Source organism: Mus caroli, chromosome 9 (assembly GCF_900094665.2).
Source record: "Mus caroli chromosome 9, CAROLI_EIJ_v1.1, whole genome shotgun sequence".
NCBI lineage: Eukaryota > Metazoa > Chordata > Mammalia > Rodentia > Muridae > Mus > Mus caroli.
Genome location: NC_034578.1, coordinates 93,761,963 through 93,767,962, shown reverse-complemented (window position 1 = coordinate 93,767,962; position 6,000 = coordinate 93,761,963).

The window sequence follows — 6,000 nt, the reverse complement described above, 5'->3', positions numbered from 1 at the left end:
TTGCAAAGCCACACCCATTCCATCTCTCTGCCTCAGCTGCAGAGGCTTCTAGGCTTCCATGAATCCCACCATTCTTTGATCCACTCAAAGCTTCTCTGGCTGTCCCACCTGCCTCTCCATCCAGGGGTCACCAAGTTGGTTGACACCTTTCCCCTCCTCTCTGTACTCCCCCGTAGCTCTGTCTGAGAGGCTGGTATAGAAGAGGGTGGAGAGAGATGATGCTAGATGGAACCTGACAGCCTCAGCCAATATATCCATTGTGTGGCCAAGGACAAGTGATGCAGTCCCTCTGACAGTGGTCTTCTCAGATGAAAATGTGAATCAGAATGGCAGGCACCAGCCATTTGAGCACTTCTATCCCACACATTGTGTATAGAGCTGCAAAGGCGGCTGTTTCCCTTAGACTCCCTGTGGTTGAAATGGACAATAGTGTGCTGGAAGATTTTGAACAACTGATTTTGCAAAAGCAAGCCTTGACTTTTGATTTGCAGATTTCTATGGTATGTGCATTTCCATGGTGGCTAACTAATTCCAACCTACCAAATTGGTGCCATTAAACACTGAAAGAGAAGGAGATGTGCAGTCAACTTTCCCAAGCCAGGAGAGCTGGCCCCTAGCATACCTTTGGAGTGAGGGAGAGAAGAGCCATCAGCCACTTGCATTTGTGAACATGGAGGCTCATCTTTAGAGGCCCCAGGGACCTTCCTTGCTCACATATGCAGTGAGGATAGGGCATCCCTCTCAGTCAGGCTGTCGTACTATAACCTGTGACTTTTCTGCTTCACCCCACTATGGAGCTATTAGAAGAGTCACCCATAACCAGGGCAGAATTTTTTGTTTTTGTTTGCATGTGTTCATGTGTGTGGCATGTACATATGAATATTCACATATTTATGTGCACACATACACAAGCAGGATATATAAGCACATATGAATGCATGCATGAGGGGGCCAGAGGTGGGTGTGGTTCTCTTCCTTGATGCTGTTTCACCGTATTTGCTGAAGCAAAGCCTTATTTGAACATTGAGCTTACTGACTCAGCCAGCTACCTCCAGGGACCCCCACCTCTGTCTTCCTGGTGCTAGAATTGTACCTGCTTGGGAAACCCAACTTTCATCCTCTTGCCTACCCACTGAGCCATCTACTCAGTCCTTTAAAACAAAAGAAAACAAAATAAAACCAAAGTCCACCATTTGTGATAACCTTCCTCCCCAAGTCTTCAAAGTGCTGGAGTGACAAGCCGGAGCTGTCATGCATGGCTAACCAGGGCAGGTTTGATGTGACTTAGTCCTTGTCAGATAGTGAGTGCTCAAAATGGCAGCTGTTGAGATTATGTCAACAAAGACATCACCAGTGCACATCCATTCCATCCTCAGAGGGTGGACGGGGTGGAACCTTTTGTAAAACAGCAGAGGGGGCTCTGGGGCAGCTCCTTCCATCTCTGTCACTTTATTTCTGGTGATACAGATCATTCCCTAGCTTCCTGGGTTAAAAAAAAATTGAAAATGTTTGGAAGAATGCTTTCTCTAGGAAATGACCTCAGCAGCTGCCAGAGGGCAGTGTGTTATTTCACACTATTTAGCACAAAGTCTCACATGGATTCAAGACAATCCATGTCCTAAAGTACAAGAATGGCCAGTGGTCCAAGTTGGCCCCTATGTGGGTGGAGAGGAAGAAACAGAGCTCATGCCGCCTGGGTCGTTTTCTGCTAGGGACAGAAGCCTCCAGGGAACCTATGCCTTCACCCTCTGTCATGTATAGAAAATGTCTCTCAACACACTGCAGTTCCATGAAAGCCATGACACACCCCAGCTCCCAAATACCATGGAGTTCAGAATATAGGCTGCAGGCTGAAGAAAACATGGACTGAAGGTTTCTCTGGGCATCATTTAGGAGGCTACAGAATCTTTATGGGTGATATAGATGGAAAGATGCAGGTCCTTTCAGAGTCTTTGGCTGGGGGAAGAAGTTCTCCCTGTGGACAGAGCCCATGCTTCCTGTGACATCACTTAATGGCAGCAGCTTTATCAAGGTGACCAGTCTCAGGGAAAACGGTTCTCCGTTGGGAAGCCCAGCCAATGGGATGCAGCACAAGCAAGCACATGGGAGCCGTGCTCTGTGAACTGTCTGCTTTCATTCTTCAGACACACTGTGACAAGTCTCTATGATGTGTACTTGAGTGGCCTGAGGTGTAGGAAGCTTCAGTAGCACTGAGCTAAGGATTTAACAAGTACCTGCTGCCATTTGACTCAGCCAGTTCACCGTCTTGCTGGGAATGCTATTAGGTTTTCTTTTGGTAGGAATGAGCTCAGAGGATTCAATATACTCTGAGAGTCACAGAGCTAAAAGTGATGGGGTGAGGGGGCACTCCTGTTTTGACTATGGGCTATCATACTCAGAATGACCATCCCTGGATGCCCTGCTGAGTCCTGGCTTCCAGCCTGCCTCTAGAAAACTGTCCAGCATTTAGCCTATGGCTCTTGGGATCAGTGTGTTTTCAAATGCTTTCTCATTGTTCGCTTACTTCTCTCTCCCAAAGAATGCCACGTGGGCAAGAATCAACCCTGGTTGGTTGAGAGCCTCTGGCTAGAGGAAAACCATGCCTTTCTCTGGTCTCTGGACCTTTTACTCGATCCAACATCGATTGTACCAGACCTGTACTAACCAACTTCCTATATGCCCCGGACTGTTCTTATATATTGGTGCCTGGGGCTCTAGAGAGCTGGAAGACTAGGCCATGGTTTTCTGAGAAAGGGACAGGCACTGTGTTCTTATTGTTACTGCCTTGATTCAAATCCCTGATGGCTGCATAATGCGTAAGGTCCAGGGGAAAGGAGAAAACGAGTGGCCCTCGTTCAATGAGTATTAAGAATTCCAAGGCAGCGATAGGAAAGCATTAAACCAAGAGCAAGTGTTCTTACGTGTGGAACCTGAATGATTATACAGGTCACACAGCCATGAAGCCAGTTTGATCTCACCAGACCTTGACTATCCTGCCATCCTTTCCTGTCCTTATTCAAGCCATTTTTCTATACTGCAGCCATGGTGACATTTCTTGCTCATGATTCTCTATCAATGCCCTGATCCCCAGCTCTGCAGAACAAAGGCCCAAGTGAGCATAACTGTCCCTCTTGCACTGGGTATTTTTCCTTAGCACTGTTGACATTTGGGACCTGATCATTCTGCTGCAGGCCTCTCCTGTGCCCTTTAGGACATCTGGTAGCTTCCTTGCCCTTTACATGCTAGAAGTCAAGGGCATCCACTCTTTGTTCCTGAATCATGTTGATCAAAAGTGTCTCCAGATATTTTCAAACATCTTATGGAAACAAAATCATTCCCAACTGAGACATTATATAGAGACAGATCCATGGGGTACCATGGATAGAAGAAGAGGAGGGAGTTGTAGTACACCCCCCCCCCCACTTTTCAGCCAATCCCAGACTGGCTTTGGCTCTATGAGAAGTAAGGGATAAGGGTCAAGTTTCTCCTGCTGACATCTTGATAGTTCATCCTTGAAATATCAACACCCTCTGATAGAGCATCAGATCTGACTAACTAAAACTTCTCTTAAAGTTTTAGCTTATATTAATGTTGATGTATTTTTTAGAAATTCTAGAAATTGCCTAGGCAAAGCCAATTTCCTGAATCCTAGAATATGAAAATTGAGGCCCAGGGAGGTGCAACCACTTGTCCAGTGTATTGGCTTCTGGGATCTAGTTCCTAGTTCCCTTTTGTAAGGTCATATTGACATGATTTTCTTTGAAGAACAGATCCATACTCTAAATCCATAGGGTGAGCTTGGGTTGCCTCAACCTTCCCATGTTGGCATGCACAATAAAGAAAAGCTATAAATATGAACTGAAGGTTTCTTTGGGCATCATTTATGAGAGAGACTATTGAGGAAACACAAGAATCTTTATGGGAGATATAGATGGAAATACGCAGATCTGTCTGTCTGACTTTCTTTCTTTCTTTCTCTCTTTCCTTCTTTCTAATGATTTACTTATTTTTATTTTATGTACATTGACTGGTGGTTTTTGCCTACATGTATGTCTGTGTAAAGGTGTCTGAACCCCTAGATCTGGAGTTACAGACAGTTTGCTAGCTGCTATGTGAGTGCTGGGAATCCTGGGTCCTCTGGAAGAGCTTAATCACTGAGCCGTGTTTCTACTTTCTGGAGTTTCTTACATGATTCAGTCTAGCCAGCCAGAGTAAGTCTCTGCTACTGTCTGTCTTGAGGAAGAGACCTGTGGGGTTGGTGGGCTAGTTAGATGGAATCTTGGGGTTCTGAAGTTGACTTCTACAAAGAGCCCTAGTGAAAGCCAGCGTGACACGGAACCTGTCAAAGCCAAGGATGGACACCAGAGTTCCAGCAGGCCTGAATTGGCTGCAGAGTCAGCTCAGGTCTCTGGATGCTAGGTCTGTGGATGCTAGGCTGGATTTCACAGTTTTGTGAACCCATCAAATTCTTCTGGTATCAGCTCTTCTGAGTTAGGCTCCTAGAATTTGTACTCAAATGGATGGTGACACATCAGGAATTTCAGGTGCACCAGAGTTCTTCTGATCTCACCCAAATTCAAGCTCAGGGCTTATTTGTAACAAGATACTGCCCATGTGGGGTTTTGGAAGAGTGAGCTTATGGAAGAGTAGGCTTGTGGAAGAGTTTCGATAAAGTAATTTTGTGTGTAGTTGCCTAAGAATCAGTCTCCAGCAACGGGCAGTGCTCTGGTCCTAATGGTACATACTTACCATGCTGCTCTGAAGGTTCTTCATCAGTAGTTAAGGTCTTTGTGGGGAGCAAGGAGAAAGTCTCAAGGGTCCTTTAGATTGACATTAAAAAAGGGTTTTGATTTTTTTTTCAAATCCAGTGTAGAAGTGTGGGAATGTGTTTCTATGTTTCAAAAGAGATTTATCTTTCAAGCAAGCATCCTCAGGTTCAAAGTTCATCAAGTGAAGTTTTCCTGTTAGCCATTAAAATGAGCTGGTGGAAGCAGTCTGGACACACACACAAACACACACACACACACCTGTGTGTGTATTCCATTTTGCTACTCTATGACTCCAGCTTTTACAGTGGGCAGGGTGGAGTCTTCTGGCTGGGGCTTTGGGCTTTGCAGAATCCTTCGTGGTCCTGGAGCATCTTTCACTAGTGCAGGCGAATGCAAGGTAGATAGAAAATTGTGCAGCACGGGAGGAAGGACGACAGAAGGGAGACAGAGTGGCGGGAGGAAGTGGTGGACAGGTGCCCAGTGCAAAATGGGATTAAAAAAGACTTCCTGGCAGAGAGCTTGGAGTCTTGAAAGATTAGTGGGGATTAGGGAGGGGAAGAGAGGAGATTCCAGGCCAAATAAATGGCAGGTAACCACAGAGCAGTAGCATTTGAGATACTTGCTATTGTTGGTGCTCCCCATGTGGTCAGCTCACAGGCACCATTGCTGAGCAGACTTCCCTATTGCACACCAAGGAGTATCTCCTTCTGGCTTCCCCTCATTTCTCTTGTGTAATATAGGCCTAAAACTTCATGATAGCATTTGTCAAATCTGATACTAACCTGTTTGCCTCTTTGATGGCTTATTTTGAATTGCACCTCTTTGCACATTCAGAGGGGGGCAGTTGCTCCATCTTCCAGCCCTCAGTCTTATGGCTTCAGTTTCATTCAGTGTGATCATTCCTGAATCTTTGGTTAAGAACAGTGAGCAGCATAAAGGAGCCTCAGTAAGTACTGTTGCAGAGATGAGATTGGGTCTATGTCCGTTTGTGCTAGAAAGGTTGGTAGGAAGAAGTCCCATTGTAGGGTGTCTGTAAAGACATAAGCCAGCTCATGTTAGTTCCAAGGGCATATGGAACCACCGAGAAAATTTACAAGGAGGTTTTATTCAGTTAGCTTGGGGCCTTCGGAACAACATCTCTGGCAGCAATGTGCAGGGTGGCTTGAGCAGGAGGAAGAAAGAGCTAATAAGAGACTGTGAGCATGTAGGGCAGAAGGAAGGGACCAGAACT